Genomic DNA, 16,719 nt, shown 5'->3' on the forward strand with positions numbered 1-16,719 from the left:
CCGAGAGTATTCGCCAACGATTGTTAGAACATAAGGATGCTTCATGGAAGGAATCGGGCCTTTAAAATCGATTGAAATTCGCTTGAATGGCTGCGTGGCCTTAATTAAGTTAACTAAATTTGGTTTATAATATTTTGGCTTCATTTCTTGACATATAGAGCAATTCCTATAAATTTGTTTCAAGTTCTCCAACGAGCATGGAAGATTTCTACTGCGGACGAAATAGTGAAGGCGTATTACACCAGAATGGTACAGTGCTGCATGTAACACACAAAGTGAATGTGAACTGATTGCTAAACAGTGTACCTTAGTGAATGCATCTGGAGTGATGTTGCTGGATCCTGGGTGATAGTGAATATCATATGAGTATGGAGATGACGCAATGCGCCATCTCATAATTTTATCATTTTTAATTTTGCTCGTCTCTTTATAATTATACATGAATGTAATAGAACGTTAATAAGTAATTAATGTGAAATGTCTACCTAGAAGAAAGTTTCTCCAATGATGAATTGATTCGATAATTACATGGGCTTCCTTTTCAACAGAGGAGTGGTACTGTTCGCTACCTTGTAACATGCGAGAATGGAATGCGACTGGTCTTCCATCTTGATTTAGTGTTGCAGATATAGCAAAATCCGACGCATCCGTCTCAACAGTAAATGGAATATTCTCGTCTACTATTTAAATGGCAGCATTAGCTAGTTCTATCTTCAATGACTCAAATGATTTTACTTGTTGGCTGCTTAGAAGAAATTTCGATACGTTATTGAGAGGATATATTTTGTCAGAAAATTTGGAGACACACTTAGCATAAGAAAACATAGCGACTATTCGTTTTAAGGATTCCTGGTCGGTTGGTGTAAGAAAAATGAGGAGTGGAACAAGCCATTCTGAGTCAAGACTGAGGGTATTGTGCGAGATACGGTATACAAGAGAGTCATGAATTGTCGAGTAAACGCATTTTTCTTCATTCATGGTGAGACCCTCACTTTTTGCTGCTATTTCAAATTTTTCTAAGTTCTTATCGTGGTCATTTTGATCTTTCCTACATATAGTTAGATTGTCAATGAATGTGAACGTATCTCGCAGCTTGTATTTACTCACAGAGTCATCCATAATACGTTGGAAACATGCACTGCTTTATTTTTTAATTACTATATAGATTCTAAAAGGGGATTTGTGATTACTTAGCCTGGCCTTAAAGTTCATCGCCCCGTCACATTTGTCTATGTGCCATTCCATTGGCATTAGTGGACACAACACTACTTCTGCTTCGTAGACTTCGGTTTCGGTGTTGACTTGACCGTTCACTGGGCACTCACCGTAACCCACACGTGAGTGTCCTGCCTCTGTCTTCTGATTTAGACTACAAACCAAACGAAAGGGTGTGCACATCAACAGAGCCTCCTTTGATCCGTCTATAGTGTCTAAAAACTTGTAAAGAGCGTCAGTAGGAGAATCTCGAACCTAACATTCAATAAAGATGTCTTCGGCACAACAGTCCTCTTTATAGAAGCCAGCAATTTGGAAGAATGCATCATTTATATACCCACTTATAAGAGCTCCAAAATAAAGCACCGCCAAAATGTCTAAATATATTATAACATACTTTCATGGTATTAAAGACTTTTCCACCATTTTGCTGATACCAACATGCACACACATGCATATACTTTTGCAGCTATTCACTATGGTGATAGCCTAATTAATGACTGATTTATATAGAAGCTGAATATTCTCTACTATTCATTGGAGAAAAAACTGAGTGCATTTTTTCTGAGGTGCAGGCAGCCAGCTATGAAACAGCTTGTCAAAAGACCTCCCACTTTTTCTAATACGTGGCAAAAATAGAAGGAAAATTTTGTATTCTTTTATTTCTCTCAGCTAAACTTTCTAATATTTAATTATATATAAGGAGACAAAAGGCGTTGCGTTCTATGTTCGACATCACCTTTCATCGATAAAATAGGTATCATTTGAACATTGGGATCGATATAATCGACTTACCCCTCCTCCGAAATTGTTGGCTTTACGTCGAAATTTGAAACCAATATTTAATTTTACACACACATGCACGCGCTCGTCTCAGTAACAAAGAGTACTCCTTTTAGATCTTGCAGTAAATATAAATATAGCGTCAATTGGGCATAATATTTTGCAGAGTGACTTGAACATATATTTCTTTAATATGTGAGGTATTGCTAAAATGTATTTCTTCGTATGTAATTTCTTTTTCATTCTATGTAATCTGTTTCCCTCTCTGTGATACGTCAGAACAGTGTAAAAGTATAAGACATCTAAGTGGTGAGGGATTAGGCTTGGTTAGTTTGGCAGTGAAGGATTAGCGTTACAGCTTTGCTACTTGACAGGTACATCACATCATGTCTACATAAATCTAACAATGCCTGATGAAAACCAATCACTGCTGAGTAGAGTGAGTTAATACTAAGCTAAAGTGTGCGACGAATTATGATGACAGTGATGAGAAAGACGATTAAACTGGATAAAAAGAAACATTATGTTGATAATGACAAAGATTACAATAACTATTTTTACAACGACTCTATCAGTCAAGATGGTCAGCACCTATCACCCGCAATGCTCTTTCGTCACTGACACATAAAAAAGAAACTGGTTTTAATCGTACACTGTCCACCTACAAGTAAATGGAAGAACTAGTGATGAAAATATGTACATTATTGTCAAGAATGGGAAACAAGAAAACCTGATAACCCAGTCTTTATTGATGTAAAAAGATAAGACCAATACCAGCTCTAAAATGGGCATCTCTATTTCTAGCTCGACAATTCATACTTCTTTTCATATTTTCTATAACTTTCTCCAGCCGTCACCTTCATAACACCAACTAAGAAATTCAACGACTTGTAATTTACTGGCATACAAGAAATTTATAGTTTTATGTGCTTGCATATCAAAGGGTAAATCTGTTATCTGGCAAAATTTGGAAATATTTTATGACAAATCTTGTGACAGGTTACAACACTGTAACACCCACTTGTCTTCCTGTCTGTTCTACATTTATTCTCCACTTTCCTCTCTTCTAAGAGTGAGCTTGTCCACTCTCCTTATAACTATTTTTTTTTTGCTTTTAGTTAAATTAAGATATTGTGTCAAAATTTGAGTCAAAAATAGATTTAAGCAATCAAAGTAATTGTCAAGATTTGCTAATAGATCGTTTCAGCTTTAGAAACAGGGTTAAAAATAAATGATTGCCACAACTAATTCTCTCATTCCTCCAAATGCAGCTACTAATAAATATTACTACTGCAACATCCCCCGTGAGATATCCCATGAGAGCTGGATTATAAGAGTCTTGATCTGGAGCTATTGTCCCTATTATGACAGTGGTCTATGACAGCGATAGTCTAAATGCACTATAGAGTAGCAAATAAGTATAACTCGCTGTTGTTCATGCAAATGAAACCAATGTAATAAGTACCATAAAGTAAGCACTGTGGTCGATTTGATTCACCGACCCTAAAAGGTGATGCTCTAGTACAAGCGAAACAAGTAACAGAATAAAACAATGATACTAATACTACAACTTCAAATAATAATGATGAAATCTCCCGTAGAAGACGACGAATGAGTATTCGGTTTTTTGTTGAACGACCTGCACAAATGATTTGTTTATAGTGAACAAATGTATGTGTCGTACATTAGCGCAATCCTTCTATCAAATCGAGGTTGTCTGAATAGGTTCACGGTGCACCACGCGTCGGGTGTCGAAGTGATCACTGAGCAATGTGAGATGAAGTGTTTTCTCAAGAACACAAAGCACCACTCGGTCTAGGAATTGAAACCACGATCTCATGATCGTTAGTGCAACAGCCAAACCACAAGTCCATGTTGGTAATCAACCATATATTTTATTTAAAAAAAATAACATGGAAAGGAAGTGTCAAACTACTGATGAATCACCCTCGGTAGACAATAATAGATCTAGAAAAGAAATGCAGGAATTCACCATGCTATAAATCTGGAAGTACAGAGAGCTGTAGTGTAATAGTTCAATCGGAAACAACCTCTTAGCAATTGTTTAAAATATGCAACAGAATACACGACCAAACCCCCAAGATTTCTGATATACACTACATGCAGAAAACTACACTACGAGACTCATCTCACATAAATAGAGTACTTTACAACGGACAGGGCTTTCTTTGGTTGCTATTTTGAAGGCAGACTAAATGCTTTTTGAAGAGTAAATTTGTTATTTGCTTCTTTGCTTGTTCTTAAGCAAATTTCTCAAGTAAGATGATAAATTCTTTTGTGACACACTGCTCTCACACCGCCACTGATTGGATTCGATCTATATCCAGAAATCTACTTGTGATAAGTAATGTTGCCAAAAACTGTGCTTCTATGAAAGTAATTTTATATTTTAGTTTTGCAAAATGTATGTATGTCTGTTATTGTTGATGTTTTTAAACTTATTGCTTGCATTGTTTACGACAGTGCCATTGTCCGTTGAAATGTTATTAATTTATAAGTGTGTGTGTGTGTGTGTCAGTGAGTGCGTATGTGTTATGTTACTGTAAAATATTTTTGTATGATTTCGTTTTTTTCTGTTTATTTTCTTTCTAGTTGTCTTCAGCTTCATTTTTTTTTAAAGAATACTGTTTCTATGTCTCATGGCTATTTTGATTAATATGTACGAGAAAAATTTATAAAGAAATAATTTTTGTTCCCGTCCCCACTCCAATACAGGGACAAAATTACAGGAATATCATTTTATGTTGCAGGTCTACAATATGACGGAGAAAAAGACATCGAATTGTCATAAAAATTTCGTAAATTGTAAATCCAAGCAAGAGCCCTAACATGTCTTGTTATGGCGATTTACAACAACAATGACGGCAATAACAACAAAACAACCATAATAATTACTGTTTCTGATTAGGTATAATGATAGTTATTTTGAGGGAAGGATATTAGTCGGTACCATTGGGTCATCGTTTCTAACGGAAACGCGAGAAGAGTGATGTGAAGAGTTAGTAATTAGATCAATCGTAGAAGAGTAATACCTCAGCTAGCATTCTAGATTCGTTCTTAAAAACACAGCGTTAAGCAGGACCATTATGATAAAGTAAAAATAGAGATACAATTTTAGCAGGCAAATTTAACAGTGATATATACACAAGTAAAGATGTTAATGATCACAAATGACTGAAAAATATAGAAACTTGCTGTCGCACAGTCCAAACATTGCGTAATTTTAGTCTTCTCTCATGAAGTAACTCGCAGTAGCAAAATATGTTCAGAAGTCTCTGAGGTACTACAGCAGTCGCCAGTGGCGGCTGGTAGGTAAAATTAGTTGGGGTGCTGCTTCAGAAAATTTTTAGCCGTTGTTTTAATATTGTGTAAAAGGAAACGAACATATAAAAAGAAAATTTTATACATCAACTTGATCGGTTCGCGTTTTAGCCATTGCTAAGTAGTGTGTTTAATTTGTTCACTGAACACCACCGCGAATTTCCACCTATTTTTCAAAAATCCCCCCTAAATCACAAAATAAGGGGGGGGGATCTGCCCTATTTTTCAAACCTGGTGGCAACATTGTAGCTGGAAGCAGGATAATAATCTGATTCTACACTTTATTACATTCAAGAATATAAACATGTTTTTAAGCACAACAAACACGGAGTCAAAAAGAAACAAGACCTTTCACCAGCACACCAGGGTCGGCACTGCGTGAACGACAGTGCTCTCCCTCCCTAGTGTGCAGCTTCCTATCTCGGACATATGAGCATGCGCACAATAGCCAAACACCGTGTCACTGGAACTGTGAAGCGCACAGCTCTATACATGAATTTTTGTATTTTTTAATAAACTACGGGATGGCTACTGACATTAAGCTTAAGGATTATATAATGTACAAGTATAAATAAAGAATTAATGAAAAAGGAACTCATTATATTGAATGTTACGCGATTGATTTTAAGATCACAAATAGATGCAGTTTTGATATTCCGTCATTGGCCGCAGTATTTCACAATAATAAATATGCATTGGCTTCATCTTGTCAGCTCGGGGCTTTTTAAAGTATAATTACGAAGTAACAGTGTGAAACAGTCTTTTCTTCGCCTTGACCCCAGAAGCCTTTTTGACTTCTCAGGCCATAAAAGTAATGAAAAATAGTTTTTTACAGAAAAGTTATATGCCATAATCAAGAATACTCTTAAGATTCTTTGGATATTGTTTGGCTGCCTAGATATCTGTGTTTGCAGCTCCATATATAGATATAACTATTTGAACGTTTGAATCTACAAAGCCAACCGGTCTTGTTGTGAATTATTATTATTATTATTATTATTATTATTATTATTATTATTATTATTCTAGGAATTGCAACGTGCTCCTGTAATCCAGTTAATCGGAGGTTTGGTTGGTAGGTCAATTTGAGAATGGGAATCCTAGCAATCAGTCTTCTATGGTAATCAGCTTCCACGCTAGACTCGGCATCAGTATGGTGCTGACGAGGGAGCTCATCAGGACCATGTTGTCTAAGGAGGTTCAATCCGACTTAGAGTGGGAACGCAGCAGACAAAACACCCCGTATTGAGAGATAGTGGGACAGCACCTGTCAATAGTCGTCGCCTGCCAACCTGTTCTTTCTAAACGAATTCTAATTTCTAACTCTCAAAGGTAGCGAATAGGCAGAATTGCTAGAGCACCGGACAAAAGTCTTAGTGGCATTTCTTCCGGGTTTATGTTCTGAATTTAAATGCTATCCAGGTCGACTTTGCTTTTCATCCATTCAGATTCGATAAACTAAGTACCAGTTGAGTGCTGGAGTCGATGTAATCGTGTGATCTCTTCCACAATGTTTCAGACCTTGCGCCTATAGGGAAAAGAATTATTATGATTATAGTAATTAGTGCTATTGTTGTTTTCCAAATATTTACTCTTTGAACAAATCACTTTTGCTGAAAATAGTGGAGTTACAGAGAAGAAACTTATATTTTGCCTTCATTTTTCATGATGCTTCTAATCTTTGATATGCCAAGATTTACTCTCATACGCCTAACACTCACCAGGTTCCATTTGCTGCAACACTTGCAATTTTGAATCCAGTGTGATGTTTTACCTCGGTTCCTAAGGTGAACTTTCAGCACTTAAGAGTTGCAGACCATTTTCCATTCGGGATGTGAAAAAAAATGCGAACAATTTGATTGTATGTGAGAATATTCATGAGTGTGAATAAGTGTCTTAGATTCCTTCATAATTTCATTTTCTAGAAAAAAGACATCCACTTTCATTTTCATGAAACAGCAATCAGCTAGGCAAGAAGGAAAGTATTCCTGTTAGTAGTCTTTTTTATCTTCTATACTTTTATGCTTCGACAAATTTTCTGTAACTACAACAACTGTTCTCACTTCACATTTAAACAACATTCATCATCGAACAAAACTGAAGTCTTGAAGCAACAAATTATAGAATGAGACGGCACATGTAAAGAATGAGAAAAAGAAAAAAGAGAGAGAATGATAGAAAAAGGTGCCGAGGAAAAGCGTCACGCGGATGTAAAACAGATAAAATATTTGTAGTTGCCAAAAATTTGTAGAACTGTAAAAAGATAAAATCGACAAGACGAAACTGGAATACTTTTCTTGTCTTATTAATTCTTGCCGCGTGGAAGTGAAAGCAAAATGACTTTCTTCCGAAAATAAAAATAATGAAGGAACGTTAGGAACTATGAGTCACATTCATAAATACTCTTACCAGTAGTATTAATACATTTATTTTTACCAATCATAAGCAAAAAACGGCCTCTGGTCTCTAAATGTTGAAAGCTGGACAAAGGATCCGGGGAAAAAACAAATTACATGAAGCTGGAGAACGTCAAACGTAGTTGTTAAACTTAGCAGATCAGTGATTTGTATGATAATAAAAAAAGGAAAACAAAATAAAAGCTTTTGTCATGACAACCTCGTTGTTGTCTACCTATCAAAGAGAAATCTAGCAAATACTCAAAGAAGTCATGGATGTTGAACTGATTAACTGCGACGACTAAGAGAGGTAAATACGACGAAATAACTTGAATGGAGAATCCCAGAAAAGAATACCATGAAGAACTTCGAGAAAAGAACCCATTAAGAGATAAAATGACATGAACAAAAATAGCTGCCTAAAACAAGAAACGTTCAAGCAAAAGCATAACACCAGAGACGTTTTGGTGCTTCAGATACGATGTCAAAAGGAATTTTAAGGTTTTTCTCTCAAATACCCTCCATCGGCTATTTAGCTATTTATCGTAAAAGGCTCTAAAATAATCTTTTCTACTCTAGCCACATGGCCTGAAATTTGGCGTGGGGGCAGGCGACTAGATCGACCCCAGTATATAAATGGTGCTTAATTTGTCGACCGAAAGGATGAAAAGCAAAATCGACCTCGGCAGAATTTGAACTCAGAATGTAAAGACAGACGGAATACCACTAAGCATTCGCCTGGCGTGCTTAATAAATAAGGTAATTTAACAGTAATCTATGAAATATCTTACAAGACCTACACCCTAAAGAAAATTGCTGGTTGTGATGGTCAAAAACTGTAACTGCAATTAGGGCAACTTTTATATTAAATAGTGGATTATACTAATGAACACAACGAGGTTTATTATTCCTAATTCTATGCTCGTAATTGGTAGAATACACCTTTGCCTTACATTATTTACACTGGACAGTTAGGTGTCCTCATCCTTTTTGTTGTTATCATGCCCCAGCTGATGTACTCTCCTGCCTTCATCAGGTGTTCTGGTGGAATTTCGAACCCAGCCCTTTATTTGACTAATGGGGTATACTGTTTTCATTCCTAAAATATGTTGCTGATGTTATTTTTCTGTTGATATTATTTTTCCAGTCCCTGCCTGGGATTGAAATTGAACTTAGAATCCGAAGGTTAGTAGCCCACACTCTTATCCATTATACTATATACCCATGGGCATAACTGCAGGCTATTAACCCTCTGATTCTAAGTTCAATCCCAAGAATCCCCTGGATTGATAATGTGGGCAAAATGTCAGTAAAGTTCTCTGCAGAAACAAATGCATCAGGCTAACAAAACATTTAGTGATTGGTATTGAACTCCAGCTAATCTGAAGTCGAAATCCAAAGAAGAAATTCCTCACCAGTCGAATTTATAAATCAGTGATTGCATTATTGAGTTAATATGGTATGTTTTTTTACAGAGTGATGTATACAAAATAGGCATAAGTAAAGGGCTTTTTCTGATTCTCTAACTGTTCTGCCAATCCACAGCTCTAAACCTATGTTTTAAAATAGACATATGTCTAGCAATTTGGCAGGAAGGGGCTAACCAATTACATCAACTCTAGTACTTGACTGTTACTCTGAAAGTATCTCTACGGGATCTGAACTCAGAATGTAAAGCTGCAAAAGAAATGCAGTAAGTCAACAATTGTTAGATTCGCTAGAGTACTGGATGAAAGCCATTTCATCCAGTACTCTAAAGAATCTGCCAATTACTGGTTATTTATGATATTTCAGTCAGAAATTGATGAATTTGCAGTCTGCTAAATTTTAAATTTATACATATTTCTAATAAGAAAGCATGAAGTTTGGAGTCATATATAACACTTTTAATGCACCACTATTCTCTCTTAATGATGACAGTTACAGACGTTTTGTTTTGTAAGCACAACTTAAAGAAACAAGACACAAGCATTTTGATTCAATTACAGTTTTTGTTTGTACCTATGGGAGTTAGGACAGGTGAATTTAAAGGTCTGGTTTAGTTCATGTTGAACTATCAAAAATGTTCACAAACATTTATTCAATCTACCTCTTAATTAGAAATTCTTACAATTTTCCAGATAAGAACCATATACACCATGTCTTAAATTAGGAGATGATATGCAATATAGTTATGACTAGGATCGTAATTAAGTGACAAATACAGACTTAATAGTGGATGTAACATTTTTATCTCATCTAAAAAAAAGTAAAACTCACAGTAGTTTGTTCAGAGATTACATCACTTGCTACTATTTGTTGCGTTTTTGTTGCAGCTAGTTACAAAATATATGTAAAAACTTCCTAAGCTGGATATTCCAGCAATACAGTACCCAAGATAGTCTTTACCTGAGAGAAAAATATGAAAATTGAACTTGAGACGATTGTTTCTTCCTTGGGTCTGTAACCTGAGATTCTTTGCATGTGGAAATGTAAAAGAGATTGTGAGATTTGTCTTCATCTACATTATCAATATAACTAAAGAACTGACATTGTTTCAATATTTGTTGGAACAATGTTGCAATCACAGTTCATTGCCTTACAGCGCCCACTTAAAACAACCACAACAACAACATCAATAATGATGATAATAATAATAATAATGATGAATAAGGTGATTATGATGACAATGAAAGCTTATTTCATTTCATTGAATAGTTAACCAAAATGCTTCAAGCACATTGCCGATAAACTTTTCAAACTGATTAATATAGAACAATCATGGTATTAGACACTGTTCTGGTTTGATTGCAGTCGAAGTTTGAAGGTTTAGTCAGCTTAATTAAACTCCTTACTGTAATAGCTACTAACTGGATAGCTTGCAAAATCTGCCTTGGGGCAGAAACCTGGTGTAATGAAACTGAACTAAGAGTTTCTTTCAGTCTAACCAACTCCATTAATCATGCTCAAAATTGTTTTATTTTTAAACGATTTAATTATGCTATTGTTTAATATCAGATTCTGTGGAATAGAATTTCCACATTTTGCCCAAAATTCATTGCAGCATATTATTATCAATGTTTTGTAGTGATGTATGCATGTGTATGTACATGTGTATATACATACATACATACATGCATATATATATATATACATATATACATATAGATATGTATATATGTTTATATATATATGCATACAAACATATGCAACATTATTATTACACACACACACATGCATACGTATATATTGCTTCTATGTTATTACACTACACACACACACACACACACACACACACTCATACAAATATACACATCTGCATACATGTATGTAAATGTGTATGTGTGCATCTATATGCGTCTGCAGAAATTGTATAGGCATACACAATTCACACATATGTAGGTATGCACATGCACATGTGTCTGTTATCAATGTTTATTAAATTGAAAGCCAATAAGAGGAAATAGTGATGAAGATATAAATTTGCAGAAAGAGATTTAGAATTAGATATGCTGTTACCTATTCAGCATATATTTTAGTTAAGCTTAAAATGTATTTATTAAATCATACACTGTGGGTAGAGGAAGGTACAGTGTTCAAGTCTTCCAGGGGAATTATTGTATCAATTTTTATATTACATGATTGTAATATTAAGTGATCGCAACTATTCTGAGATACGTTCAGTCTAATCTATGTCTATACATGGAACAGAATTATTATATTGAAGTAACTTGATATACCTCATAAAAACTTCCTCATGCACATTTGTGATTTAAGTGACTAGAACAACTAACATTTGATATTATATTATAGACTGTACTCTCCTCTTTCCAATTTTTACTTGTCTATGCTTGATTTTAATCTATGTCTCTTTCCTTATTCTTCTCTGTTCTATCAAGAGAGTTCTTTGATAAGATGTGATGAGTCGCTGTTTTTCAACTATGAGGAAGCAGCCAAATTGATTGAAAAAATTAACTGCTTCAAAACTAATTTGTAAATGGCTAAGCATTCTACAAATCTAAGCGTTCTACAGATTTGTGCAAGCTTAATGGTTCTTAAGCTGAATCAGCATTACACTGTGTTTGACAAAACTATATTTATAAATTACAGGTACAATCCACCTGACAACTTCTATATGGTTTCTATCTATCCATATTCACTCAAGATGTGGGTCAACTAGAGACTATAGAAAATCACTTTTACCCAAGATATCTCAGGGTGGAATCAAATTTGGTATCTCATAGCTGTGAAGCATATTTCTTAGTTATTCAGCCATGCAATGCCTACAATACGATTTAAATGCTATCTAAAAGTAATTCTGTTTCTATAATTTTGGGTTAATGGATGACAAAATTCTTTATCCAATTTTTTGATTTTTTCCCATATATTTCGTTTCTAATACTTGTCCTCCAAGAAATATTATGTTGAATCCTTGCTATATTTGACATTAAAATGTTTTCGCTTAAATACATTTTAGCTCATCTTAACAGTGATGCCTTTTACTAAAACTAAAACTAAATCTAAAATAAATCTGCTTTGCTATCACTCACCATTGGCACCAGAAAGAAGAATGTTTTTTATGCTACCAAAGCTTTTGACATAGTCTAGCAAAAACACTTCCTTTGATAAGTTATTCTTCAAGAAGTTTCACCCGTTTCTCGTTCATCAAACCATCAGTTTTCAGTTACACTTCTCTATTGCAGTGTAAATCAACATGTTCCTCAATCTTACATTTTATCATCTTTGGCCATTTGATCAGGTGATCATGTGTATGGCACTCTTGCTTCTGCACATTAATGATCTTTCTGTCACTTCTAACAACATGGATACTTATGGAGATGGGAGCAGCTTTCACTCTCTAAGTTTATACATACAAGCATCATTTGTATTCATTTAGAAACTTCATGTAGAACTTATATTGCTTCCTTGACATAATAATTCAGTCTCTTTCCACAGCAATAAAATACATCATTATATTCTTACCACTTCTGACGAACACACAGTTACCATTAACACACTTTATGAATGTGAGTACTCAGACTCTGACAATATTTCATGATGATACGTATTTTAAAAAAAGATTTGGCAATTTGTATCCCATAACTTGACTCCACTAGCTGTGATCTGTAGCTGACTCTCTACAACACACTTTTCAACAACTAAGTTGTCATACAATTAACTGTGGCTGTGTGGTAAGAGCCTTGCTTCCCAACCACATGGTTCTGGGTTCAGTCCCACTGTCTGGCACCTTGGTCAAGTGTCTTCTTCTATATCCTCAGGCTGACCAAAGACTTGTGAGTGGATTTACTTGATGGATACTGAAAAGAAGTCCATTGTATATATATATATATATATATATATATATATATATATAGATAAGAAAATGAAAAAAAGCCAGAATGCTGAACTGGAAGCATATTTTAATAATAAAGATTTTTTCTAACCGGTTTTCATTGCGAAGAAGCAAATTATCAAGAAGGAGAATGAAAATGTTTTTTTACAAAGAAGTACAAAATGAAGAAAATAATATATAAAACAATAATATATAAAAAAATAAATATACCCATACATTATATTGTCTTTGAGCTTTTGTAGTTCAATAGTAGTTCATGTATAAATTGGTAGGAAAAATAAGGATGCATGAGAGTTGAGAGTTTTGTTAGGTTTAAAAAAAGTGTTAAAAGTTTGTGTTAAGCAGGAAATGTGGTGTCAAAACAGGAAGTGTGTGTAAGGGGAGACAAGTGTTTTTAGTTGGAGTTATGAACTCTTTTTTTCAACAGGAAGTTTGTGTCTATTCATAGAGAAATAAGGTCACTGAGGGGTGTGTGTGTTAAGAAATGGTTGGAATTTCTCTATGAAAAGAATCTCCTTGTTGATTCTTTCTTGTGTGGAGATTTTGTCTTTACATTGATAGAAAGGGAATATAATGAATTTAGGGTTTTTGTTTCTGGCGCAAGAGTCTATGTGGCCATTGAGTGGAATTTGGCGGTATTGAGGGAGGTTTATTTGTTCCTTATGGACAGCTACTCTTCTACGTAATGGGAGGCTCGTATGTCCGATATAGAAGTTTTGGCAACCTCCCTCAATACCGCCAAATTCCACTTGGTGAGCTGGCAGAAACGTTAGCACGCCGGGCGAAATGTTTAGTGGTAATTCGTCTGTCTTTAGGTTCTGAGTTCAAATTCTGCTGAAGTTGGCTTTGCCTTTCATCCTTTAGGGTTGATAAATTAAGTACCAGTTGTGTACTGGATCGATTTAATCGACTGGCTCCCTCCCCCAAAATTTCAGGTCTTGTGCCTAGAGTAGAAAAGAGAATTCTTATTAGTTAAGTGAGTATAACTGATTTTAGAAGGTTGGACATGTAGTTGTCAGAGCTTATTTGTTTGGTTTTACAGTTATGAACTCAGTTCTTCACATACATAATTTTCCCTCACTTTTGTTCTTTTGATTTCTATATAGATAGAGTAAGTTTCTAGGGTAGAACCTACACTTAATATGATGGTACATACAAAATAAGCAAACTAGCTAGTTAGGAAAATCTCTATCACAGATCAAAGTAGTATTTATACTGAGAAGTAATATTTAATGTTGCCTAAACACTAGTGTTCCCTAGAGACTGATGATACTGCCATTTTAATCCCAGGAAGAATCTTCCCTCAGCTGGTTCTTCAGACCACTCTGCACTCGATATATATTGCAAGTGGGGAGAGAACTCCCTACTATTTTAGACCTGAGACCACCAGACTGTATGATTTCAATCTCTTTATGATCTTCCTCAGTGACGGATACCTGTCTGCTAGACATGACTGCTCACAGTATATAGAAAATAAGTGACTCACAGTCACTGATCTCACAACGAGCAAACTAGCTAACCTAACATTAGAGGTCTAGAAGATTGAGTGGAAAAGATTTTGAACAGCTAATTTTGCAGTCAGTTAAAACAGTAGTTTAACCACTCAGTCATTATGTGTGCACGAACAGTTTATACAACAGGTCTGTAGCAATATTGACAAAGCATAGAATTTTATTGACTTATTAATATTACTGCTAATGAGATTTAATTTTAAAATTCTTTTACTGAAATCTTTCTGTACAAACAAATAGTTTTTACATTTCCAATAATTGCCTGATATTCCTAGATATGATCTTTAATGAAGTAAGAATGGATTTATCAAATAAATGAAGACATATCATCAAATAGAATACAGTTTGTTACTCTGAAAACAATATTCAGGTCAGTTGGATTTTAGACAAGATTTAGTAACATTCGTAGATGAGATGATTAAAAATCCACTTTTGCTTTTTTTCTTTTTTCTACTGAAGTTAAAATTTGTATGCTATTTAATTCTTTAGAATTATAAGATGTTGATTTATTTTTCTGAAATAGTTATTAAATGATGGTTGTTAAGACTCATTAAGATTGAAGCCACAATAAAGTGAAACTCAAATTGAACAACAATTATATGCATAATATATTAAATCATTGTGTGTGTATGTATGTATTGAGCATAATGTTTCTGTTTATGTATAAAATAAAAGCATGTTTCAAAAATTAGTAATAATTTTAAAAGTTAATACAATACCTTCCAAAAGCCATGATCCAAATAAAGATATACAAAATACTCTTTTGTTCCAAAGAGAAATTCAGTTTCAATGTATTCTTAGGTTTCAATTCTTAAGGTTATTAGATTATAAAAGCATGGAAGTTCTATTCAGTGATTGCTGACCAACTTAATCCTTTTTCAATAGATATCTGTAGCATACAGTTTTTTAGTATTTATTTATGATTAGTGTTTGATCATTCACACAAGACAGTACAACTGACATGACTGTATTATACTGCACACCACTAAACCTGATCATAGCAAAAACATCACCATCATCATCCTTATTGTTTCAGTATTAATTTTTCCATGTTAGCATGAGATGGCTTGGTCTGAAGAATAGCATATTGTCCCACTTCTCAGTTACATTTCAACTTATCTGGAAAACCAATATCATAAATTCCTTGTTTTCCCTCTCCTCTCTGGATTCTATCCATTGTTAACTTATCATACATTTCCACCTGGTACCACTTATGCAATCATATCACATTTTCATAACAGCAAACTTCATTTCCTGCCTCATTCACAGAAATTAGTAAATGCCATTAGTACCTAGTCACTTTTCAAGTTCAATGGACAATTCTACCTTGCATACAACTCTAAACATTTTTGCATTCAATGTCCAAAATATCATTGCCCTGTTGTATTACGGTTGATATGTATGTTTTTTACAACCCAGAAGAAGAACGTATTTGTTAGCAACAGAGATATTACATTCCACTGTAGTTTTACAGTAGATAAATTGATTATACAACATGGCTTCTTTAGCTACTTTGATACAGTGGGTTTGCTCCATTAGAACTGGTTGTAACTACTCAATTACGTATTACATACCTTCTGTATTTTAAACTTCTTTTGCACTCACAGAGATAAAAGTCTTTATATAAAAACAATGTAGATTAGTCCAAATAATTAAATTATGCAAAATAGTTACATAGAAGTTTGGGACTAATGAATATGAAGCCATTAAAACATTAGTCCTACCTTACAGACCCAAAGCTGATTAATGTGATTACTTAACTATGATTATTGGTATGCATTATTTTACTTTTCTTAAGGTATTTCTTTTAATTTGATTTCTTAGATTTGGACTTGTCTCACCATGTTTAGAAGCATTGTTAATAATCTGTTTCTGTGTATAATAAGAAATGGAGAACATTTTTTTGAAATAGCAACGTAACCAGATGGAAATATTTTTAAAGAAAATAACACCAAAGAAATCATTAAAATTATAAATAGTAAATCCCTAATAATAAATGCATAAAAAAATATTTTTAACAAATAATTAACACTCAAGAGAGAAAAGCATTAGTCAAAGAATCCATTTAAACATACATGCACAGAACCTCAAATGCAATTTCAAAATGCTAACAAGAAAACAAAAATTTAACAAACTTTGG

The 16,719-nt window shown here is 34.2% G+C and overlaps 1 long non-coding RNA gene and 1 other non-coding gene across 2 annotated transcripts in view; both read left to right on the forward strand.

Moving 5' to 3' along the window:
• Positions 1-16,719, forward strand: part of LOC149134391 (uncharacterized) — a 40,150-nt gene that overhangs the window by 7,918 nt on the left and 15,513 nt on the right. The gene's annotated exons all lie outside the window — the stretch shown is intronic.
• On the forward strand, positions 6,365-6,661 carry LOC149134392 (signal recognition particle RNA). The gene has a single exon (XR_016242975.1).

This window comes from Octopus bimaculoides, chromosome 8 (assembly GCF_046866305.1).
Source record: "Octopus bimaculoides isolate indiv1 chromosome 8, ASM4686630v1, whole genome shotgun sequence".
NCBI classification, from domain to species: Eukaryota; Metazoa; Mollusca; class Cephalopoda; order Octopoda; family Octopodidae; genus Octopus; species Octopus bimaculoides.